The sequence below is a fragment of the Rhinopithecus bieti genome, unplaced genomic scaffold (genome assembly GCF_001698545.2).
Source record: "Rhinopithecus bieti isolate Rb0 unplaced genomic scaffold, ASM169854v2 scaffold_29393, whole genome shotgun sequence".
Classification (NCBI taxonomy): Eukaryota; Metazoa; Chordata; class Mammalia; order Primates; family Cercopithecidae; genus Rhinopithecus; species Rhinopithecus bieti.
The window spans coordinates 1,185,774-1,212,450 of record NW_016813642.1 but is presented as its reverse complement, the minus strand read 5'-3'; the positions used below and the strand labels follow the sequence as shown (position 1 = coordinate 1,212,450).

General features: G+C 37.2%; 1 protein-coding gene and 1 long non-coding RNA gene across 26 annotated transcripts in view; one reads left to right on the top strand and one right to left on the bottom strand.

The window, feature by feature from the left end:
• Nucleotides 1–26,677, top strand: part of MBNL1 (muscleblind like splicing regulator 1) — a 219,033-nt gene that overhangs the window by 11,451 nt on the left and 180,905 nt on the right. For 12 of the 25 annotated variants that reach the window (XM_017848825.1, XM_017848839.1, XM_017848836.1 and 9 more), the window contains exon 1: nucleotides 11,088–11,247. The exons of 4 other annotated variants lie outside the window; for them this stretch is intronic. The gene's annotated coding sequence lies outside the window, so the exon portion shown is untranslated. 9 more of the 25 variants (XM_017848832.1, XM_017848840.1, XM_017848844.1 and 6 more) reach the window with 7 other exon arrangements.
• LOC108513161 (uncharacterized) lies at nucleotides 7,693–11,782 on the bottom strand. The gene is made up of 2 exons (XR_001880805.1): nucleotides 11,589–11,782; nucleotides 7,693–11,228 (listed from the first exon to the last, which is right to left on the bottom strand). It is a non-coding gene; the product is annotated as an uncharacterized LOC108513161 (long non-coding RNA).

Here is a 26,677-nt window from a genome sequence, read left to right as displayed (position 1 = left end):
TTGTCTTTCTCATGTTTTGCTTGTAAAGTGGGTGAGAAAAGTTCCACCAAAGAAACCTGTGCACTGACCAATCAATAGTGATGTTTCTAAAGTTCCTGTTAATCATTTCAGGAAACATCTTGGGCTCCTTTTTAATTACATCCTACCTAATATAAAAACTGTAAAGGTATTTCTGTATAGCTATACCATCTTGTAGAAAATAGCTATATGTTTCTTAAAATTTGTAATTTGATTTGAATCCTCATATTTCAAAGACACTTGAAGCTTAACAAGAGCTTATTTTTAAAAACATATTCTGTATTTTAAAATTTGTAGTTACTATTTTAAATAACAAAAATAGATGTAATTTATCAAAGGCCTGACCAATGTTAGGATAATTCTCATGAAGTCACTCATTATCACAATTCCACAAGGTAGACATTTTAAGTTTGCAGGAACCTGAGACTTGGAAAAAAACTGTCCAAGATCTTATGCCTAATAACAGATTCTATAGCCTGTCTTTATGTCTAATAGCCATGGCCATGGGAAATTACACTTAATCTTTTCCTGCTCTGATTCTTCTAAAAAGTGTATGGGTCATGCGCAGGCCATTGCACTAAGTTGGTTGGCAGGAAGAGGTGGGTATGCCCTATTGCCAAGAGCAGTCAACAACAAAGGCAGCAGGGCAAGGTTGCAGCAGAAGACCAAGGTTGCAACATCAGTAACTACTGCCAGTGGAAACTAGCCCATGTGTCATACTTGGTATGTTATATCTGTTGCCAATAACCCCAAAGTAGATAGTGTTTTCCTTTTAGCCACCCAGTAATCTAGTCATAAACAAAACAGATTTACTTCATTGGCTGCTTCTTCCATCATGGTAAGGAAAATGCCCAGTTATGCCACATATCATCTAAGCATTCCTTCTTTCTAACAATTAATTTTGACTGCCTTGTATGAACCTGATATTGGTGCCAAACATTCCCTATCCCACAAGTTTAAGAGTAACCAAGCAAAGTTGACACCTTCTAGTGTCCACATGGGCTTCTTGGTATTTAGGGACCTTGGCAAATTATTTACAGCTTCTTTCAGATGAGCCTTCCAGAGCTTTGTAAGAATAAACAAACTTCAAAGGTCTCCGAAGGGGAAAAACTGTCCTGGCTAAGTCTATAATTTAGGCTATCTTTAGAGAGTACAACTCCATAAAGAGAGAGGTCCAAGAAACCAGCTTCTTTTATACAATTAACTTTTTCTTTACTTAATTGTAAAGACTAAATGACAAGTAGGAAAGTGCTTTTGCAGGAACGTGGGAGTCTTAAAGCTGTAGAAGGAAGATACACTGTGCGTGGGAGTAAGTATGTGGGTGGGAGTTATAGATTACTGCTCTTTTGCTAGTCTGGAATAACTATGCATAAACATCTTTATAGTAGTAACTTGAACAGAATCGTTAAACCTCTATTAAAGGCACTTGATACATCATTTAAAATAAGCACAGGTTACCTTATATCCAGAAACAGAAAAAATCATTTTACATCCAGCAACAAAAGATTTTAAAAGAGCCTTTGATTTTTGGCAAAACAGATGATAATAGAATTAAATTTTCATTTTATTTTCAAATATTAATTCAAAAGCTATACTTTTGAATATACATGCTATACTTCTTGAAATTATCAAAGATAAGCTGGCTAGCTTTGTAGATATCATACCCTTAAAAGATTAAGCCCAGGAAGTGAATGATAGTAACACCAAAGACAGTAACAGCAAGAGCATATACTAATGATCAGTCACAGGTATCTTCCAATCTTGCCTTAGGGACTATGTGATGGACACCTTGCCACTTAACACAAATAGTCACTGTTTCATGCAACTACTAATAGAATTCTGTCCTTATAAATGAAGAGGATTTCAGACAATGTGCACATGTAGTACAAGCACTGTGAAGACTTTCAACTACAATGTGAGACATTTGAATTCAATAAAAAAGGGAGAGAGCATTAAAATAATTATAATTGTTTATCTGTTGAGTTTAGATTCAGCAGTTACACAGTCTCATTTTTCTCCTTCACTAAATTTTGCACATTTATATTATTTACTTAGTTGATCATAATTATTTACCATTTCATATTCATTGTCCTTGCTAGACTGTATACTTCAAGAGACTTCAGGTCTAATTTTGCTTACCATGTAGCCTCAGACTCTAGGAAAGACTAAAATTATGCCAGGTGCTCAGTGAGTATTTGTAGACTGGATAATCAAGCAATAAGGTTTAGAATGAAAATGCAGTAGTAACTGGTGAGCTGGTGACCTAGGGCCAGAAAAGTTTGAAAAAGGAAAAGAATGCTCCACATTGTCTAAAAACACATTCATTACTGGGAGGGCTCGATGGAATCAGGCCCCGTCAGCAGTTACTCATTGCTAAGCCCATTGCAGAAACATAGGCATTCAAATCCATCCAGGTGGGGCCAGGAGGGTCATTTGGACTGACGGCACATTCACAAAGGCCATAAACTAAGATGTCTAACATTATCTTCAAATGAGTTTCAAATGAGGTATGTTCTGTTAATTTGTTTATATTTATAATTTAACTATGTTAATTTATTGAACGAATTTATAAAATATATTAAATATACAGAGTAGCTTTTGTTGAATACACATAATTATATGTATGAGTATGTAACTGGTGAAGATACGTATATCTTCAAAAGGAAGTGGCCAAGAACACACTTAATCTCCCAGAGGCTCTGAAGTCACCCTCAAGGGGGTACTTATAATCACAATTTCTTAGCAAGAGACAGGGTATAGAATTTTAAACAAACAGCAACCTAAGCATTTCAGAATATGTAGGATTCTCCTTTGAGTGATCTTAACTGTTTGTCTTATCTGTTTGTAACCCTATGGACCCTAATGCTACCTGGTATGAAGTGAAGCATATTTTGGTTCCCAAAGAAGCACCACTTTCAACCATGTGCATGACAAAATGTACCACCTTTCACCACCAGTTAAGCTATCCACAGCTTGTCCTAACTCCCTCATTTCTAGATGCATATGGGCACCAGCCTACCCAAATCTAATTCTATTTGAGACCAAGTTTCCTGCAGATAATTCTGTTTCTATTGAGCCAAATAAACTTTACCTGCCAAAGGAAAAAATGGAACAGGTCAATGGATTGCTACCTATTCTGGGTAATTTCCATTTCCTAAGCTCTAGCTTCCTGCAGAGTTTAGGCAAGAAGCTGGCAACCTTGGCTGCGCTTTGGAATCATCTAAGGGGCTTAAAAAAGATACAGACACTTGGATGCCACTCCCAGAAATTTTGATTTAATTTGTCTGGGTTGCAGCCCGCCTATCCAAAACATAGTCAGAGTTAAGAACCACGGCCCTAGTTTCAGTCTCATTATGAGCATGGGGTCTTACTTACCTCACATACCTCTTGTGATAAGTTCAAGGAGATAATGTGTGACCTTAGAGTCCCTAACACTTCCATTCCTCCTTTGCTTCAGGAAAGACAAATGAAAAGGAAGGACGTGGGGTTGGCAAGTCTGGGAAGGTGAGGAGGGGGGATACTTTTGCAGAGTTCTTCCAATGAGCAGTTCATTAGGGTTAACAAGCTATCCTTTGTTAAAGCAAACGCTCTTGAAGGATTAAGCCTCATTCTCGCCTTAGTGTGAATGACTTTAATCAGATAATCTCCTATCACCTAGTTGAGGATTTGTTACTGAAAGCCTAGGGAAGGCAAGGAGAGAGAGTTGCAAGGCCAGTTTGCGATTGACAGAGGCAAGCCAATGAAGCCTCAGCCTCTAGGAAATAAGCTTTCCATAACGACAGCATGAAAAATCTGAACAACAAACTTTCTCCTCACGTTGCTAGGACAATATTTGTTAAAAGTGTTTTTCTGATCAAGTCTCTTGTCTATCTAATAGGCTTTCATGACGTTTTTTCCGACGTTCTTTTTGCCATGAAGCTTTTAACAAGTGTCGGGTAATTTTACCATTTGCCAGCTGCTTGGGAGTCCGTGAGGAGCACGGCCTTGCCCAGTCCTATCCTCCTTGCCATCTGCTTGGCACATGGTAAGCATGCAGGGTTTGTGGAATTTAACTGAATGGTTTCATTTGCTACAGTCTTTTCCAACTGTGTTTTTTCCCCCACGTCTGTCCCCAACTGCTAGACTATGAACACCTTGCAGAAGACTTAATAACTTCTTCATCCCCAGTGCCAAGCACAGCCCTCAATGACTATGTGCTAAATGTATTAAGGAGCAATAGGCAATGCACTGATGCCTAAGTTAAGATATTAAAATTAATTAGTGACTGCGCTGCTCAGTTCCCGTTCTTTTGGACAAGGCAAAGAGGAAAGAAGAGACAAAGAAACAGATACCTGAAACTCCCACCATTTATTAATGGGACAAATGTTGTTCTTATTCAACGGTCTCTTTAGAACATCTTTTGAGACATGATTTGAAGGTAATTTCAGGAAACTCAGATAGGCAAGAAGGAATAAGAGGAGCTAACAAAAGATCCACGGAGAGAACTCACACAATGGAATGAAGAGAGAGGGATGTGGAATATCATAGAAACCAAAAGAAAGGAACCTCAAGAATACAATGAATAAGTAGATAGAGATACAGCCAACATTTAGGAACATCAACTCTGCTATTGGCATTGTCAAAGACTGGTTTGCCTTTAGAAATAAATAAGACATTGGCCATATTTTTTCTTTTTTTTTTTTCATATTTGTTTTCTATATGGAACAGTGTTACTATGCAGAAATGTTTGTGTTACAGTACACAAAAGTTACACTACAATATTTATATTAAACGCCCTATTACATACTATTTTTAAAAGATTGCAAGGGAATTCTGGGCTAAATGACAACACAGAATTTTATGAAATGGTAGAAAGTGTTTTACAATATTATGTGTAGTTACATATTATAAGCATAAATAGATAATATGTCAATTTTGATCTTCTGGCTGTATTATATATTTATTCTTATATCTGTTTAATTTATTGAAAGACCACAATTGCATATTTCCTTGTCTTTAATGACAGTCCATAGTAGAAGGTATGCATACATCCCAGGTAGAGTGTTTATAAATATATTACACATTAGACAGATGAATTCCAGAGCTTGGGGTACTGGCTGTGAAACACTGTGGGGCAGGAGGCTTGTCCTCATGTTAGCTGCAAGGCTTTGGTCAAGGGCCAACTCTCCAGCTTCCGTTACCTCATGAAAAATAAAGATTATATATAAATGACATGGGGGGGTGTCCTTTGTTTTATAAGCTTGTCTTAAAAGATTCAATTTAGAAAATAAATTGCATATATAGTACAATATTAACTATGTTTTTAAAAATGCATTGGAAAAGCCTAGAAGGAAATAAACTGTAATACGAACAGTTCCCTATCTCTGGGAACTTGAAACACCACTGATATAAAAATATTCTACCTTCATTAATTTTGAATTTTCTATATTGTGTTGACACCAAGTAATAAATAAGTCACACACAGACAGGCATACCACATCTCCCTTCCCTCAAGTATGTATCTTGAGGATCATGAGTCTTATAGCTTCTCTTCAACTCTGAGATGTAAGGTTCCAACGTTTGTTGTACCCCATTGCTGAGGGTCTTCAACCAAATCACATTCTGCTGCTGAGTCCCCAGCCATTTGCTGCCCATTGCTCTCCTATACAGAGCCCACTTTTGGTTTGCTCTCATTCCCAGCAGTGGTGCACGTCATGCGTTCTGTTCTGAGATTAGACTATCAGCCTTTACACAGCAGTCAAGAGTTATCCAGTTATCTTTGTGAAAATCAAATTTAGATAATGTTCCATCACCCCACCCCGACCTGCCTCTAACATAATCAAACACTTCAATGGTTCCCAGTGAAGAAAAGTATCATGGCTGTAGCATTGCATTTTGAGTGTGATTAATTTGATTGAGATTCATTTTTTCCCTCTTTCTTAACTGTAAGCTCCTTGAGGTTAGGTCATTTTTGTTCACCGTTGGCTCTCTAGCCCTACCGTGAACTCAGGCCTTAGGGCTCTTGCCATGCAGTCCCACTGCTTTGAATGCTCTTTCCCCAGTTATTCTTCACTTTGCTGAGAACCTTGCCTGCATATGACCAGCTCAGTCCTCCATCCTGTTTCACATAACCTCCTCTCCCAAATCCCCCTAACCTGCTTTATTTTATTTCATAGCGCTTATCTCCATCTGAAATTACCTCATTATTTATCTTTTATTTTTTATTTTGACTTGTTTTTTGTTGCTTCTCTCCCCCTAGTAGAATGCATCCCCTTTGAGGGAAGTGATTTATCTGTGTTGTTCATTTCTGTAAGCACAGTACCTAGAATAGGAGTTAGCCATGGCTGATGCTCAATAAATGTTTGTGAAATGCATACAGTCATTGTGTGAAAAGTGTTTTCTGTATGAAAAGGAGAAAGGAGGGATGAAAAAATAGAAAGAATAAAACAAGGAAAAAAGGAAAGAAGGAAGAAACAGAGGAAGGAAGAACTATACTCTTGGAAATCTAATGTAGCACCTCCTCACATTAAACTGGGGGAACTGTTAGGCCTATTTTAGAGCTTCTTCTTGGCCTTATTGTCTTTAAGGAAAAAAAGGACAATGAAAATGAATGGCCTGAGAGAGTCAGAAGACACTGATGTCAGTTCTGCTTTGCCATGGTGCCAAGTTCCTTATATAATGCACTCCTCTGGTTTAAAAAGGGAACAAGGCCAGATGCTCTCTATCATTCCATTCAATGCTAAAATTCTATAATTTTGAACTTTTAATTTCAAAATGTATTTGCTTACTGTCTCTCTATTGCCAAATCCCAAAATAATGATATTGAATATATAGATTCAACTTTTAGGTAAAATAACTTAATTGAGAAATGCATAATATTTAACTGTTTTAAATTTTACAAACATTTAGTAGCAAAGATATTGCTTTTATACATTTTCACATTCATGTGCCATATACATGTTATACATATATGTATATTATGTATACATATATGTATATTATATGTATTAATATGTATATGTAAAACATGTATATATAATATTGTATATATATCAAATATATACATAGTATCTATTAGAATACATATTTTATTTTAAATAGTGAGCACAAAGAAATTGTGTTGTGTACAAAATATATAAAGGTCTTTGAAGATAAACTAAATTCATGTAATTCTTTCTTTCAAGTATATTTATTCAAATATCTGAACAAATTTGAATTCTACAAAAGGTCTCACCTCTCTCCTCAACCCTGTTGTGAAGTTTAGTGTGATACATTTAATGCATCTACTTAAACTTGATTCTCCATACAAGAATGTTTGCAACTTTTGATTGCCTTTTAGAGTCATCTTCTCTTGACTATCTATATTTAAATATTGATTAGGAAGCACAGGACATGAGACTAGCTTCTGGTTTTGACACCATCTTTCAATCAATTATTTTATCCTGGTATAATAAAAATATCATTTTAAAAGAGTATACCTCCTTGAGATATTTTTATTTAGGTGATTTGTGTAGGTAAGTGTGTGTGTGTGTGTGTGTGTGTGTGTGTGGAAAGACAAGTTATATTGCAGAGGCAGTGAGAGCTTATTGAGCTATGAATGTGGTATGCAGAAGAAGTAAGTCACAATTCACACAGGCACTCACACACTTACATAGTTACCTTAAATATCCCCATTGGACTGAAAAAGATAAATGCTGCCATTATCTTTATCTTTATTATTGGTAAACAAGGAGCTGATATTATCTATAAAAACCATATCCCTTGACTGTATTTCTCTTGAGATTCATTGGTATAATTAAAACTTGAATGGACTGAAATATTTCAGGAACCTGTAGTGAACACTCTTTCCTTTATCTGAAAATGTAGTTTATTTCACCTGAAATTGTTTTCTATAATTTCCCTCTCCACCCACAAATGACCTTCTTTTTATATTCACGGATATACTCACTTATGAACCTGTGGACCATACACTTCACAGAAATAGGAGTAACTATAATGTTCTCCTGGCACTGAGGGAATATCAATGGTATTCTAAATGAGGAACTATTAACTTTTTATTACTATAATGATTTTTTAGCACTTTCCATAGTTTGAAATGTGGTTAGGATGCTACTGGCAGTTGAAAGCTGACAACATGATTTAATAGTTTTAACATATGATCTGGTGTCTGTTACAGTGCTTTAATATTTTAAATGTTATCATTCATGTTATTATGTTATCGATGATAGTAAATTAGGCCAAATCAGTGGTAATGTAGCTTTATATCACAATTTATTTGGACTCATTTTGAGTTATAGATTGACCATTGCTTTATGAGTTTTCTTAGCCATCCTTTTTCTCTGTATCTAATGTAAAATAACATTTTTTTCTCTTCTTTTTTTATCTACCAGGATGGTTATTCTACTGTTTCTAACATTAAAGGATCATCCTTGTATTTCTTTGTATTCTGTCATGGAGCAAAAAATATGTCTCATCTCAGTTTCAATTTCTCTTTTGCTCCCAGAAGTTCCCCCCTCCTCCAGTGTTGAAGTAGAAACATAATTTCCCCTTTTGCACCATAAACAGGTTCAAAAGTCCTTTGTTTCACCATGTTGCTCCAAACAGCAAATTTTCTAACCCACATGATAAAAGAACACCACAGTTCTAACTTAGAATTCTACAAGGGTTTGAGAACAATTGAAAATAAATTTCTACCACCAGGATTAGTCCTTAGTGGTTTGCAGGCATTCTAAGCAGAGGGGCATGGAAGCCAGCTAGGACACCAACCTGCTAGCAGATGCAAAGGTTGCTCTACTAAGAAGTTAGGCCTTTAATATCATAGACAATGGGAGGCAAAATGAAGAAATTAAAAGGCAAGTAGTAAGCAATTCAGTAGGCTAAGCCAGGGATTTGAGAGTCTCCCAAGGCTCCTCCCTTCCTCATTCCCTGCATGAGTCATTTTTCCAGTCTGTCCACACCCATTCACCCCTCCATCCCACACTCTCATTCACCCTCCAAGCTGCCGTCACAGGAACTTTCTGCAATACAAGTCCAGACTCCATCTCTGGCCCTTGCTGCCTAAACTTTTCTAGCTCATTAATTTTGACAGTAAAGTTGAGACTCGTTAGATTAACACAGACCTACTTTTAGCGTCATCTCCTGCCACTTTCCTGTACTACTCTCCCCTCGCTTCTCATAGAAAGGCTGAGAAGGCTGGCAGGCCCCTTGTGTATACCCTGCTCTTTTCATTTTCCTTGAGACAGGGTATTTTAATGTCACCCAGGCTGGTCTCAAACTCCTGGCCTCAAGCAATCCTCCCTCCATGGCCTCCCAAAGTGCTGAGATTACAGGTGTGAGCCACGCCATCCAGCCTGTCCTGCTCTTTTCTCTTCTCCACCTGGACTCTACTCCCTTTTGATCTTGCCAACTTCTACACACCTTTCAAGGCACCAGTTAAATGTAAATCCTCCAGGAACCCTTCCTTCACCATCCTCAGAGCCCTCATGGGATTGCTTCCAACATCACAGCACTTATCCCTTACGCAGAATTAATTGGTTTGCCTCTCACCTAGTAGAGGTGTTATCCTTGAGTGTAGGGACTGTCTCATCCATTCTTGCATCACTGGCATAGTAGGCATTAAATGTAGTTGCTGAATGCTTAGTAAGAGGAATGGAAGTCTTCATAGCTTGGGGTAGTTACTAATGGGCAGATAGAAAGTTCCCATTCCTGTTCTCTGAGAAAGTGTCAGTGTTCTTTTAGTTTGCTAAAACTGTGTGGGTACTTGAGTCCTTTTAAACGATTAACGCTGGGAAGAGGTACCATTTAATTAATTATTTGTTCTGGAAGGGCTCAGTGTACAATTTTAACTCAGTGCTTTGTGCATCTAGCTAAAGGTCAAGAACTCAAGTCGGCTATTAGGGCCTCTGGAAGGTATTTCTGCACTTTAGCACCTTTCTGCTGTTTTTCCTTCACCGCGAGCTGGCCTCACTCTCTTCAACACAACCTAACCTGCAGAAAGAATGTTGTACCATATCCAGCATTTTTGTCCCAAATTGTGTCCCAAACATGGGACAAACGTTTTTCATTAGAATCTTCCTTGCACAAGTTATCCGAATTCCTTACATTCAAAGGAAATCCTGCCCCCAATCTCCAAAACTTCATCACATCACAGACGTTCAGCATTCTTTCCATTCAAAGAATGGAAGCCAAGTTACATCTTACAGCAAGCACCCAGTGAATTATGATGTGGGGCTGTGGTTTATTTGCTCTAGCGACAATATGGCTTACTTGCCGTGGAATATCGCGGTATTTCAGAAAGTAATGTATTATTTTTAAAGAGGGAGCTTTGCTTTCTCTAAATCACATGGTGTAAAGTTGGAAATACAGTGGCTTGTAAATTACAAATATTATTTACAAAGTAGAAGGAAAGCTGACATATGAGTGTTTGTGCTTGTGTGACAGTTTCACTAAGGATTTCCAAAACTGTGGACGGCAGTTACTTGAGAAAAATACACAGTGGCAATCTTGCAGATGTTTTTCCCGCCTGTTAGCCCTCCAGGTTCAAAAACTCTTTGGTGCATTTTAAGGCGGCAGTCTCACCAGATCGCAGGACTCTAGTCTAATCGGCTTCTAACCTTCAATCTAACCTTGCCGGCTTCCTTGCAAAGCCCAGTGCAAGGGCCTCTTTCAAAACGAACCCACTGGTGTGTCGACCTAGTCAGTATAAGTAGCTGGAGGGCGTCCCGTCTGCACGCCCGCCGCGAGGTTACAATGTTGAACGCATGAGATGGAAGATACCAACGGGAGGCCGAGGGGATCCACGGCGCCCGCGCGGGCTCCAGCTTCCTCCTGCTCTCGGCGCCGCGGGGCGAGCGCCCATGACCCGCCCTTGCGGACTCTGTCCGGTTGACAGGCGACCCTGGGGCCCGGGGAAGCGCGGGAGGGCGCCAGCCAAAAGTTGAAGAGCGTTTTTCTCGCCGCCGCGTGTATTAGGAGCTGCACGAGTCCGCCCTGGGCTTCCTGGTGGGGCTGGGCGGGCGGGGGAGGGGCCGCGCAGCAGCAGCGGAAGCCAGACCTCGGCGATAAGAGGCTGCACAGAGACATGCAACAGTCTTTTCACTGCAGCTGAGTGAGTTGTGGCGCCCACAATGCTCCCGTGACAAGGAGCTGACAAGTTCCATTTTCCGTCGCGGGCATCTTGGAATCATGACTCCCACAATGCCTTGGGCATTCGGTCGACAGTCGGGCCGCCTCTGAAAAAAAATGTGAGAGGTAAGTTTCCATTTTCAGTTTCCCCGCGCCGTCCGCCGCGCTTCATTGTTCGGACTCCGGCGGGGCTGCGGGTGGTTGAAGGAGGAAGTGCGAGGAGGTGCTCGCCGGCCACGGTTCTCCCGGGCAGGGGCGGGCCGCGCGCGGTGGTTGGTTTCGCGTCCCTCAGCACCTCCTGCCCGGGGGAAGGCGGGAGGGTGAGCCGCAGCCGCTCCTGCGCCCTTCCCCGCCGTGGGCTCTGCGGCGCTGTCACGGCGTAGCCGGCGCACGGCTTGGCAACCCATCGGGACCCAGGGAGAAACAGTGGGGCGAGAAGAGAAACAGGTGCGTGCAAGTGTACTCACAACTTAATGATCTTTGTCGGGGGAAGGTGCGAGTCCCTCCGAGGCGAGCGGCGCGCAGGTCCTCCCGGCGGCTCCTGCATCCCTGGCCCCGGGGCTGCCATCCCGCCCGGTTTTCATCTGGGCCAAATATGTGCACGCAAAGGTTAATTCTCTGCCTGCTACCCATAAATTACGCATGACATGTTTAGCAGGGCTGCCTTATATGGAGAGTGCTGTATTTCAGGCCAGTTTGCTTTTTGCCAAGTTTACAGGGCGGAAGACGCCCTGTAGGAGAGGGCTGCCTCCTCCTTTTCTTCTTCTGTTTTTTCATCGTTTTGTAGTGCGTCACTCAAAAACTGTAAGAAAAGTAAGTATAGAAGCTCTTTGGGTGGAGCCGCAGTTGTTTGATTGAATTGCTTTCATGAATGGTTGAAAAGAATGAAAAGTAGTTAGTACTTGGGTTCTGGTTTTTAGACAAAAGCAGGGCAAATATGTAGCCCCCCCCCCATTTTTTTTTTTTTAAACGGAGCCGGAATCTGTTATTGGTAGTAATGTGTCATGTGAGAATACTTTGATTCGAGAGCCTGTAACACGAGCAGGTATATGGTGGCGCTTATGCCTTCCTCTCGCACAGCACTTTACAACTACAGGGGTGTTGCTGCCACACTAATATTGTGTTCTTAAGGCACTCTGGGACCGAGAGAGTATGCGGCTGTTGGGATTCTGGGGTGTATTTCCGTGGAGTATGTCCACCCAGGGTTAAAATTAAAAAGCTGCCAGAAAGGTTGTTGCCGCTGACTTTACTTTGTGTGCCCACCAGCACAGGCACAAGTCGTAGCAGATGGATGGCAAACTCTGCCATATACTCTGAGGAATTTCTTAAATTAATACGCTAGGAGAGAAGTCATAATTAATGCTTTTAGACTTTCGGGCCCTGTGCAACGTGCTTTGAAATACTACACCGGTGGACACTGTGTGCCTTCCTCCTGGGTTTGAACACAGTGTCTGTTTATACACAGAGGGTGTTTAGTACATAAGTATTCTATACCAGCATAAGAGAGCCACTCCACAGTTATCTCTCTGTGTGGGTTCCTAAGTGTGTTGGTGTTTCTCCTTGCTGTTGAGATAAAATATTATCACCCAGACAGAAAATGAAAGTTCAATGACTGTAAAATTTATCCCAGGAAAGTGCAGTTCAATACTTAGACTGTCTTAGATATAGTTATAGATAGAGGCACTGAATAAGTTATTTTGTAGTCTGAGAATGCACATCGCTGTCATTTGTATCTTGCTTTCTTAAAGTTGGTGACAACTACGGCTCAACTTTTTAAGAAAACCTAATGTTCTAGTTTTTATCTGTTTTGTGTATTTGCACGGGAGTTACTTTATTATTATTATACTGTTAGGTCTTCTTTGAAAATGTCGTCATAGGTTTTTTAGTCTTATTAGTTTAACGGGGGGTTTCCTTGCTGAAGACTACAAAAGTTGCCTTTTGTGTTTTAAGAACAGGTTGGGTCAGCAACAGAAAACCTGTTCAGCTATAATTATAGTATCACTTAAGACATAATAATCAGATTTCCTTATTACTAATAGACTCAGAAAAACCTCACATATGCCTAGTTTAATTTTTTCCTTATATAACTATGAACAAATTTGTGTGTAGCTACACATCAAGTGTGGTTCTCTGTGCAGTCATGCCAAAGAGAAACTGAAGTGTTACATGGTTTGAGATATTATTGCTTGTGTTTACATTTCCACATTTGAGGCAAAGTTAGACTCCAAGTTGAATTCATTAAATTTTGATTCCAACATTCTGTTCTTCCTTTGGGCACAGAATTCCTATGAAATGAAACACTGGGTTTTGTTCCAGAACAAGAAGAGACTAACCCAAAATTTCTCCTGGGAGAAAAAAAAGAGTAAAATTATATTTCTCATTGAAAGTTTTATTTCTCATTGAGGAAGGGTGTGCCACTTTATTATATAAAGTGCCTTATCTTCATTATAAGAAAAAAACACCCTTCCATTTGTCACTGTTGCCATACATTAGGGCTGTATTTGATAGATCTATTTATGGAAACAGAATAAATAATCTTGCTGCACCTTCTGGCTTTCTGCTTGGTGTTCGATGTGCAGATTAGAGAACATCTCAGGTCTTGCTTAGAAGAAGCTGAAAAGAATAGGTGATTGGGTTTTTAAAATTCTGTAAGCAAAGGCATTAGGGTGGGTGGTAGATATTAGAGTCAAGAGAGTGGAGGAAAGAAGTGAAATAGGTTCATGAAGTGATTGGCTCAAAATAAAATCCCAACAACAATATGGATCATAGAGAATGTGACATAGGAAGATTTTAAAGTGTATGGTCTTTTAGGCCAAAAAGCTTCATATGTTTGGAAATCTAGAATGTGCTGTCCAGTACAGTAGCCACATGCGGCTATTGAGCACTTGAAATGTGTCTAGTCCAGATTGAGAAGTGTAAAATACTACTGGGTTTTGAAAACTTTATATGAGAGAAAAAATGTAAAACATCTGATTAATGTTTTTATATTTATGATATGTTTTAATGATAATTTTTGATATATTGGTTCTAATAGAAGATCTTACTAGATTAAACTTCACCTGCTCTCTCTCTCTCTTTCTTTCATGATGTCTAGAAAACTTAATATAACAAATATGGCTAACATCGTACTTATTTTGGACAGTGTTGTTCTAGGATAAAGCAGAAAAACAATATTCTGGGAGAAAGCTTCCAAAGAGTTTGCTGGTGAAAACAATAAAATTGGCTTATTTTATTATATATAGAAATACCTTGTCTTTCTTATCCATTGTAACCAAAATTTGAGAAAACACACCACCTAACATCTATTTTTATTTCCTCAAAGCTGCTATTTAGTTTAGAGATTTGATGGTGGGTAGTAATAATAGAGAAAAACTAATAATTAGAGAATGAGTCTTAACACCTCTCAAAGGCCAAAATAGAGTATGATTGTTACTTAGGAACATTTTAGAGACACTGTAGTTATCATTGTCCTGAAGTTACAAAGCATTAGAGTTTTTAGTAATACGGCAATTATCCTTCAATACTTAATATGTGGTTTCTTTTACTAGCACTTTCTTTAGAAAAAAAACAAAATCCAAAGCCCTGAGCAAATGTTAAATAAAAGATTGCTGAATTCATAAGAATGAAAGATTTTACTTGCAGATAGGAGGGTATTGTTTTGAATATTAGCAAAGGTAAAAATGTGTTTCTACTGTAACATTATGGGATCTGAAGAGTTTCTATACATGGAGACACTGTCTTTATAATTTGAACACATTCTTGAGAAAGCATCTGACTGGTAAACAAAGCACAATGGCATAGGTCCTGGAAACATTCCTTTCAGATATTTTCGTAACTGAAGTACATTTTGCCATTCACAGTGAGTGTTAAGCTGAAAAAAATGTGGTTCTTTTCTAGCCATATAAAGTATGCTTACTATTATTTTCTTGAAGGATGCCAAAAAATGTAAGATGGAGGTCGTGGATTCTTTGTGGGGAGGAGTTAGATTGTATGTAGAGCCTCAAGAAGAGTTGCCTCTCGGCTTGGTGCCATCTTGAATCTGTCTTCCACTATATGAGGATAGCTTCCATTAGTGTCAGTGTGTGTGTGGAGGGTGAGGGAAAGAATGATCCCCATTAACTTTGTGTATTGTTTCTGATGAGTCATGGAGCATATTCACTAATGGTTGGAGAATTATTGATTGCAAAGCAGAGGATTCAAGAAGAGCTATTGGCATATGGCATTAACTGTCTCTAAACATATTTTATGTTTTTACATTTGAGGTAGGGAAATTGGTTTTACATAGTGTTTTCATATTGTAAAAAATAAACATTTATATAAGCATTACAGATATATCATTGAGAAAAAAAAAGCAAATACATGGTTATAGTTTTCTACATATTACCAGTTTTTTTTTTTTCATAACAGATCCAGAACACCTCTTTCAGATAATCGTTCATGTTTTTAGAGAGGCATCTATCTCATCATATGTGCTTATGAAATCTGTAAAAATATGTGTAACACACATCTTGAAATATTTGTGTTAGGAGAATTAAGTCTTACACATTTGGTTCTTTTCTACTGTTTTGGTTATGCTCTCTAGGTTACTATGATTATCCTTTGTTAAAACAGTTCAGGAAATATTAATCTTAAAATGAAATGTAGCCGTATTGGACAGAGTGGAGAATTGCTTTTCCACAGAGATCAATTATTCCAAAAAGGTGAAGATGTTTCTGAAATAATATCATGCTCATATGCTCCAAAAGAAAAACCATCATCTCTTTTGACATTCTTTTAGGAAACTGAGAGATGTATGTTTTATATACAAAAAGAGGTTAATAATAGTTGATAAAGGTATGCAAAATACATACTCCTGTGAAGTGTGAACACACCATTTGTATGTAATACATGCTTGAGCATGTAACTTTCCCCAAGACAATGCCAATTTATTCAAATCACCTGAATGTTAAATACTATCATACTATTAAAAAGAATTGTAGTAAATATGAAATCTAAATACCACTGATGATGTCCATGCTGATGTCAACTCCATTCCAGTCCCTCTTTAGCTAAATTCACAAAATGAAGAGATGTCTTTCTCCAAAGTAGTTTTCCAGAAATTTGTATTTGACACTGGATTTTCCTACATTTTCACTTTTAAAAGTTCAGAAGCTATTAACTAAAAATGAACTTGTTTTAGAGAGCTAAGAAGATTCTAGACTTATGGGGACATATTTAGTTCTATGAAATAAGCATTATGTTGCTGACTTGAATATTATTTTATCATATAAAGTTGATTTATAAGTGAATACATATTGTGAAAAAATACCACACTAGGCTTAGTGAAATCTACCAAACTTAATCAAGATAGATATACTTTGTCCTCAAAAAAATAAGAATCTGGTAGGGAAAATAAGAACTTCGAAAATAACTGTAAAGTAGAAAGTGATATTTAATGAACAGTGGCTGGGTAACATAGTATGAAGGTTCAGATAAAGGAAAGTCTTAAGATGACTCTGACTTCACCCACATACATGTAATAAAGAGAACAGTCCTTAAATGCATAACTAATGAGAACAAAAGGTATTCAGTATTTTTCAGCCTTACCAAAATATTATTCTGTTAAAGTAGTATTAACTCTATTCAGCGATGGTTCTATATTTTCCATACGTTCATAGATAACATTCAGATACCAAATTTTCATATATGTTTTAATTCATTTATTTATTTCTTTTATCTAGGAGAAATATAATAGTTTCCAAATGTCCTATACTAAATTATTGATAGATTTTGCCATTAGTTTTATTATTGAATACCATGAAATATCAGCTGTTGCAGCCACTAAATAGTTACAAACTGTAGGTACTACAGTTTAATAGTCAATGCATGTCATATGCTTGTACTGTGCTAAATATAAAGGATGCAAGATGAGGACTTAAGCAGTTCATATTCGTATTTACAGTATTATCAAAGATATTTTCTTAACTTGTCTCAGTACTAGAATTTACAGCCCATTTTCAGCTTATTGTATCCAAAAATTTCAATCTTATATCCAATAATTTATTTATTAGCATTTGTTGATGACAGTCAAAGTGATACATTAGCATTTTATTTGTTTCTGTGTTGTTTGATTACAACAGTGACATTTTAGCACTCTTTGTGGATGGATGAAAGAAAGCAGGAGGGTGGTCAAGCTAAGTGACAGATATGAAGAGTTGGAAGACGTAGGGCTTTCTGTGGGTAAGAAATTGATGAGAAAAGCTTTATGCCACTGACGAGGCTTGCAATTCAGTATTCCCCTACCAAAGGCTCCCTTATTGATGTTTCTGTTTACCAGATCTTGGTTTCAAGATGCCAAGTTGTGAAGAGACACACGAGTTCTTATAAACACTGTATCTAAATTTTGTTTGAAAGTCTAATATTTGACCAGGTGCGGTGGCTCATGCCTATAATCTCAGCACTTTGGGAAGCCGAGGCAGGCAGATCACAAGGCCAGGAGACTGATACATCTTGGCCAACATGGTGAAACTCTGTCTCTGCTAAAATACAAAAAATTAGCCGGTGTGGTGGCGCATGCCTGTAATCCCAGCTACTGGGATGCTGAGGCAAGGGAATTAGGGGAATTGCTTGAACCCAGGAGGTGGAGGTTGCAGTGAGCTGAGATCCTGCCACTACACTCCAGTCTGGCAACAGAGCAAGACTCCGTCTCAAAAAAAAAAAAACAAAAAAAAAAACAAAAAAACAAAGGCTAATGTTTATACCAGGCAGGTAAAACAACAAAAATGGACCTCATTGGAGGATACATGAGGTTTCTAAAAGTGGAGCTCCTTTGTAAATGTAGGAAGTGATATCAATATTATTATTATATTAATATACTTATTTTGAAGTAACTAAGTTTTTTTATTTCTTTAAAGAAACAATAGATTTGGGGAAAACCATTTACTCTTTTCATGCACTAGTTTCTAAATCTGTGACATTATAAAGGTGTAAATATTTGTGAAAATAGTAGAAGTTGCCACTTGCTGTATACTTTTAAATAAGGTATCTCATTTAATCTTTTCTACTGTAAAGTAGCCGTAAAGTAGTCCTTATGATTTTTATCTCAAAGATCATGACTAGAACAATTTTTTCATTTGCAGAGATATGAGGCTTGTCATTCTGCTTATTCCAATGTTCATGTTTTTAACCAATTTTTTTTGTCTTGCCTCCACTGATTATATATAAAGAATAGTGATGAGAATATAGCTGTAATGATTACTAACATCTTTGAATACTTTCTATATGCTAAGCTAAGGTTTATAAATTAATTCATGTATTCCTCAGAACAATGCTATGAGATAGGTACTGTTAATATCCTGATTTTACAGATAGGGGAACTGAAGCACAGACAAGTCCAATTAATTGTGCAACGGTACTTAATAAGTAGCACAATAAGGAGTTGAACCAAGGTAGCCCAGGTTTAGAATCCATGCTCCTATGTAAAAGAATAAAACAGATTTTAAAATACTTATTTTGGATGCTGATAGGAGCTTGATAATATAAATGTTTGGAATACTTTAAAAGACTTGTACTTTCTATAGCATTTGAAGAGACTCCAGAGGAATGGGCAGAAACTAAGAGGATAGAGAGAAAAGGCCTGGGGTGAGGGGTGGGAAGCATTTAGTAGGGTAGGAAGAAATGAGGAATCAGGTGTTCAAGGGAGATTGGTGCTATACTTTTGAGGTCATTGATGACCAGGTAGTGAGTTTAATAATACATAGTGTGGAACATAAACAGACACTTGGTGTTTAGGGCAGTAACCTTACAGGAGTTATGTTTTGGTGACATTTTATAGGGGAAGTATAGGACACATATAGAATGAAATAGAGATTGTGGTTACACAGAACAGAGATGAAGGACTAGACGAGGGGAATGGCCCTAGAATGAAAAGGAGGACATGTGTGCTGAGAGAAATGTGAAATTCAGTAAGAATTTTAAAAACTTTTAATCAATCAAAAATTCCTTATTTGAGAATTAGGCCAGACGTGGTGGTTCACGCCTGTAATCCCAGCATTTTGGGAGGCTGAGATGGGCGGATCACAAGGTGAGGAGATTGAGACCATCCTGGCTAACGCAGTGAAACCCCGTCTTTACTAAAAATACAAAAAATTAACCGGGCGCGGTGGCAGGCCCCTGTAGTCCCAGCTACTCAGGAGGCTGAGGCAGGAGAATGGCGTGAATCCGGGAGGCGGAGCTTGCAGTGAGTGGAGATCGCGCCACTGCACTCCAGCCTGGGAGAGGAGCGAGACTCCATCTCAAAAGAATTATATAAAAATATCAGTAAGTGAAAAACATTTTAAATTGTATTTTATCAGGGATTATAACTTGATTAAATAGAAGATATATGTTAATTTCTTAAAACATTTCATTTCTGTGCCAAATTCTTTTAAAGCACTGGATGGTGACCTATAGGTCACCAAATTGGTAATTTTAAAGTAAACGTAATTTCAACGTTAGGCGTATTTTGTTTTTTGCTGAGAAATGTCTCAATGTCAACCAGCCAGTTCTCTTCTCTTATTAAAGTCCATGCTCAGAACGCTTGTGTAACCTATCCTTAGTGATAAACAAGGTGGTAGATAGATACATGATAAAACAAGTTTGCAATGTGCTCAATGTGGCTGACATTTATACTTCTCAGACCTTGCTATTTTAGGGAAGGTATCAGTATAACCAGGGCATTCTTTTTCCTGGAACTAAAAATCCTTAATAATCAGTCACTATGATAAACAGAATGATTTACATACAGGAATCAATAAACAGTTGCATTTGGTTAATGATTATCTGGAGTTAGGAGGGTAGTTATATTTCAAATAGAATAGAAAGCTTTATTGGAATACTTGCAGATCTTTTAGTTTGAGGACCTTACAAGCTTTTACAAATAAATGGTTGAAAATAGTTTAAACAGAAAATGTCAGAACATTGAGAGATTATGTTTTATTTAATATACAGAGAAAAATTCCCATGAAATCAAGACAGTTTTCAAGAAAAAATATTCTATTTATAATTACAACTTAGTTATTTAGATTGTCTATGTCCATAAAAATAATACAGAAATTACATTATGTCTTTAAGTATAGCATGTTTCTATAAACTAGAGAATAATGTTGACAGTATTTTATTTTGCCTTTGTTCGTATTATGTGAAAGCCACACTTACTACGTGCCTTTCTCTATTATTAGACATTTTTTCCTATCTAGTTTTTGCTATAAAGGTATAGTATGGTGAAAATCTGTTTAGCTATGTCATTAAGATAATGCTTAGGAAATGCTAATTTTTAAGTAACTAAGATTAAGTAGTATTGGACATTCCTTCCCTTCTTTATTCTGTCATTGGGCTAATTTTAAATAGACAAATTCATTCCAAACTATTTTGACATATTATTTGAACTTCACTGCTGTAACATTCAGGGAAAACTGCATTTTCTACCTAGTAGCATTCAGATAAAGGCATTTGGTCTTAGGTACATCTTCCAAAAGACTTTTAAGAGATTTGATAAACATAGCAAAAGTGAACAACAGATGATACAAGAAAATCTTTGATCCAGGAGTAGAGTTTCTCTGAGGCTTTGCATGACCTTTCCAAAACATAATTTGAGAAGTTCCTAACAATAAAAAAAAAAAAATACATACTTCAACAAGAAAGACTTTAGAAAAATATACTCAAGTAGAATTCTGCATAATGCTTTCTGGGAGACCACATTTGCTGAAAATTGCCTATGGGAAATGACTTTCTCAGAACGATGTAGTTTTGAGGACTGAGATTTGAAATAAATATTTTATTGAGAGCAATTAATTTAGGGAGAAAACTATTATGCCTATTCCTCTGTAGTTGATTAAAGTTTACTAAGTGCTGAGGTCTTTTCCCTTGAAACATTACTTTGCCATGTTAACAATCAGGTCATAGAGGAATCAGTTCATCTTTTGTGTTTTGCCAAAATAATCAATTAACAAACATATTCTGAGCACCTTTAAAGTCAGAGGATTGTAGTAGGTCACAAGAGGGGGATCGAAAGTATAATTACATAGTGTCTTTCCTTCTTTGACGTATAATTGAGTTAGGGAGAAAGACTTGAAAACTTAACAGTGCAAGGCACTGTGCAAGTTAGTACCAAAGGAGGAAACTGAAAGAGAGAAGGAAATTCAAAGAAGGAAGTTTTTGTGGAACTGAATGGCCAGGGAATGGTGTGGGGGAAGAGGGGGGCGTCTGTCATAGGCCCAAAGATTAAGCGCTCTTTTGGAATATGGAGTGACATAGTAAGAAAAAGGTGGAAGTAATGATGAAAGCTACCATATTTGAGTGTCTTTTCTATGTGAGGCCTTGCCAGCTTGTATTGTTTTTGGAAAAACATTGAGTAAAGATAAACAACCTGATAGTGATAGTAGACAATGAGCGAATTGGGCCTGTGAGACAGGAATCATCATCCTCTTAGAGGACATAGACTTAGAGAAGTTATCTTACTTGTCTAAATCCACATAGCTGGTGATCAGCCGAACTGAACTGAAACCAGGCCTTTTCATACTTCAAAACCAGCATTCCCCACCCCCATCTCCACCATCCCATGATTCTGCTGGGAGTGAGTGTGGCATGTTTATGACGTAGTAATTTTAAAACTTCACCCGTGCAACAACTGACATAAGTCAAGAAGATAGAAATTTTATTTAAAAGGCTGTCATATGTGTTTTCATCTTTTTGCTTTGATGTTGGATTACAAATGGCGTATAGTCTGACAAACTATTATACTGTTTCTTGGATGTGTAAAAACAAAAATAAAACAAACTAGGTCCCCCATCTTCAGTAGATATGGTATGGAGTTGCAGTGTCGTGATGTTATAACAGTGCATTTGGCAGTAGGTAGACCCATTTGGGATTCCCTCAGAGGAAGCTTGGTGAAGTTTGAAGACAATGTACTTTCTCACCAATAATATGATGCTATAAAATCTTCACCAAGAAATGATAGGGGCAAAAGTTTATAGATCATGGTTGTTTGATTATTTTATGCTTTTATGTTACATCATCTAATTTATACATCAATCTCTGCTCTCTGTAACTTTACATGTGATGTAGCCTGTGACTTTAAAAGATAAGCTATTAATTGTAGAGTTGTGCTGTTGGAGACCTGTCACTTTGCTAACAAATTCCTCTCTTCATAGAGCTATTTAGAACATATAGCAAATAAAATTATGTGATTATGTGTTTTAGAGAAAATTTATTTATATAAAATGAAAGTCTTTGCTTTGCTTTTGCCTGTAAGAGAAAGCATCCTTGTTTAGCAAATATTGAGTGCAGAGCCAGTGTGCTACGTATCATGCTATACCTTTGGAGGATAAAGAGGTAAGATGTGCCTGTTCTCAAAGTAATTTCCAGTATAGTGATAGAAATATTCACAAATAATGGACAGGCAAAACAAAGTGGGCACAAAGAAGCCAAGAATAGGCTGTTTGTGGGCAGAGTGGAATTTGCCTAAAACCGTTTGGTAGACAGGTTAACTCTTTAGATACTTTGTATATATTGGAGAAGAGACAAAATCAACTCATAATTTATTGAAATGATGTGATTTGATATGTAAACCATTCAGTTTTTCTGTTCAAGTGTTTGATAAATAAGTGTGATGCCACCATAGTATCATCCTGGACTAGACAGAAGAAATTAATTTATTTCTGATGCTGGCAGTTTCGGAGAAAGGTGGGGACATAACAGTTCATCTGAATCTTCCTCATGCTAAATTCCTGATTGGGACCAGGTTAAAACACTCAGGGTTGGTAACCAAGTTTCAGGGCCTACAACTTTTATGTTAACAGAAAAAAAAAATCAATTAGAGAGAGGTGAGTTGTATTTAACTTTAATGAGAGAATTTTAAATATGCACACGATGCTCTTTTTTCCTCCAGTTTTTCTTTCTACACAGGGAAGAAAGCTGTATTTTGTAGGCTAACTTTCAGACTTTGAAATGGTGAAAGTGCAACTGTGCGTATTCTTCTATAAGACCCCATTCGGCTGTGATGTGTTTGTTCCTTGTTTCCAGGATTTAATCTGCATTCTAGGTTAGAAAATTCAGGATTTTATTGCTTACTATTATTCACTTTTAATCACAAATATTTGTTTAAAGCCCATTACATGTAAAGTTTTACTGTAAGATTTTAATTGCAATTTTTAAGATAAATTAAGAATATGGTTTCTAATTTTCTGAAGTTTATGACCTATAGAAAAAGGCCCATTCATAAGTGAAATAATAAAAGCAAAACAACAAAAGGTCAGAGCTTTAGCCATTCTAATAATTAGTAAAATAGCTACTTACCTCGTAGGAACTTACTATTTTACCTGTGTGATCATACATAGCTCGTATACAATTCTGTGTGATTTAGGCGTTGTTATCTTTCTGGCTCAGAAGTGAGAAGATTGAGGCTTGGAAAGATTAAGGTTAGGGGATTTGCTCAAGGGTCATATGGTAAGGTACTGTGAGAGCTGAGATCTCAACCCAGGAGTTTTGCTGTGTTTCTGCTTGTTTATTTCTATCAGTATGGTATGAATTAGGTACACAAATACTCATTGCATGTAGATTTGAGACCTACTCCAAGTTAATTCTGGAAAAACTCAATGAAGAAGATAAGATGTGGAAGATGTTTTTTTAAGCATTGTGGTCATAAAAGAGCAGACTATGGAATGGACTTTGAAGTTTCACTAGCTTTGAAAGGAGGGATATATCGAATAGCCTAATCTGCCTGTGTGGTTTGCTCAGTATTAGTTCTACTCACACCTAATACCCTCTGCCCCAGCACTCGCCAAGATCAGCAAAATCTACTTTTAGACTCAAAATCATTACCACCTGTGAAGTTTCTGCTGTCACTTCTGAGTGACATAGCACTCTGTCAATTGCTCTGTTGGATGGCTTGCTGAATGGCACCTTTTGAGAAGTGTCTTGAGCCCAAAAAGAGTTTCAAATGCTCTTGTAATCTATTCAGCTGCATTATTGAAGGTATTAGGGTAATTCAATTCATTTTTCATCATTAAAACACAGAAATCTATTGCCAGCATTAAAAAAAACAAACATATCATTGAAAATTTAATAGCTCTACATTCACTTGGAGATTTCCGATAAACTTTTCTCACTTCCCCGCAAATCCCTAGTAATTAGAGCATGTCCCTGTATGTATGTGTGCATGTTTTTGTGTCATATCCCTATGTGTCTATATATTCCATAAATGATTGTGAAGTAGTGCACAAATTGTAGCTAAAAAATGAAATAGAGTAAATGTATGAAGCTAAGGGATCCATTCTGCAACTAATGAGTTAGTTGACAAATTTGCTCTGAAATATTAATATCATTTTGTGGTTCCCTGTATTGAAGACAATTGTGGGGTTGTGAAAATACAGTATCCACAGACCCTAAATAGAAACAAAATAAAGATATTCTAATATACCTTTGCAAATTTAAAGTTTTAACTTATTCATAATAACAGTTTTCTGCTTGTCAGTGACCTGATATCAATGTATTTGAAAATGATTTTACCTTTAAGTACCAAGAATTCTTAGGGATACGCGCGCGCGCGCGTGTGTGTGTGTATTCAGATTAAAGATTCCATGCGCTAATATACTAATTTTTTGGCAAGAAAATTAAGCACCTATATTTCAGTTTAATAGTACTGTGGTAAATGAAATATATTAAACGTGCAGATTCTGTTACATTCACATAATATTAATTTGAATTTTTAATGTTCTAGGCACTGTGCTAGATATTGAATACATAATGGTAAACATAAACAGATAGTAAACAGTTATAAAATTCAGACATCTCTCAATTTTCAAATTGGCCATTGCAGAAATAGTGACATTTTGTTAGGTTTTGTTGCCACAAGATTTTCAGAAATTAAAAAAAGTATTTATGGATGCCAGTAAATATTTATTTTACAGCATCTACCAATGTTAGATTTACTATGCATGAGGGAAGGATTTTATTTTCATGTAAAGAAAAACACCATTTTATGCTTAGCATCAGTGCTTTACAATTAAACAAGAGAAATAGCATCACGAAATAATATGGGAAGAGAAAACTCATTTTGAGCAGCGGCAAAATGTTGTGAGTTTAAAAGGTCAGGCTAGTACAGGAGGCTTCAGTTTTGCCACTCACTGTGCAGAATGCTGTGACAGCCAGGCTGATACAGCTGAAAATATCTGCAGCTTTGGAAGCCTTGTAAGTTTCAGAAGGTCGTTTTGGCATCATGATAGGAGCACAGATTCACATGGAAGGTCAAACTGGACAGCCAGGCAAGAAGACAGGTTGCTGACCCAGTGCTTGTAGATTTTAGAGCAATCACCAACTGCAGTAACTGAATATTTTAATTCAGGGCAGCCGTCTTTAATTGAAATATTTATAGAGGAATGAACTTTACTTGGTGGGGAAATTATAAATTACTTTTTCTCTTCTGAAACTTGAAGTGTTGCATCTACAACTTTCCCTGGTACCAAAACAAACGTTACTTTAATTTTGTTTATGTGTGATGTATACCCCATCAAGCTTACAAAAGTAAAGTGCACGTCAGATAGGACTGTCTTTTGTTTGTTTGTTTGTTTTGTTTGTTTTGTTTTGTTTTAATCAATTAGAAGGCAAAGAAATGAAACAAGTACTTAAGATGAAATTGAGCACTAAATTTATCTCTCAGCTTCCTGGCAACTGAAGCAGAAGCTTTCGGGAGTAAAAAAAATCCTGAGTTTATTTGTTAAGATTTCTTCAGATCCCATATACTGTCTTATTCTTAGCCCTTCGGGTGTTTAGTTAAATATTCTGACTCTGCCCTTGGGTGAAGTCTTGAATGGGTGATTCCAATTACTTAAGAAGTGAAGGCTGAATTCTTTAGCCTGCCTTTAAGGCCCTTACTGATTTGGCTTTAGCCCAAAGTTTCAGGGTCATCTCTTGCCAGCCCCATTACATACGGGTGTTCCATACAGACCAGTTCTCCCAGTGTTCATATGCAGTGCTTTCCCACATCCCTGCCATTACTATCTGGATTTCTACAGTCTGGATTTCTACCGCTTTTTGTCTCTAACCAAATGGAACTTGTCCTTCCAGACCAACCTTACATTTCTTATCCCTTTTGAAACTCCCTTGACCTCTCTAACTTATCAAGCTTTCTTGTTCCCTCTACTGTGTACTTCTCGCTTTCTTTTTTATATGTAGTTATTTGTGTGTTAGTTTTATACCTTTAATTAAGCATCAAATTCTTAAAGGCTGGATCCAAGTATTCTCGCTACGTCTAAGCTACATATACAAGGTGGTCAATAGGCGGTTAATATAATCAATACACATATTTTATGTGTACTGTTTATTGTTAATGAATACGTTTATTCATTTAATAAAGTTACTGTTAAATGTATTTGAATTTCTTTAAGGAAAACATTTCTTTTCCTAGGATAGTAGGGAATAAAGAAAGAAAACCTAAAAAAAGAAGCACAATTAGAAAAACACACTCCTGTAGTTTTTCTCAAAGGAAATATTTTGAGGCAGCAGAACCAGGATTATAATTTTTTTTTTTTTTTTTTTTTTT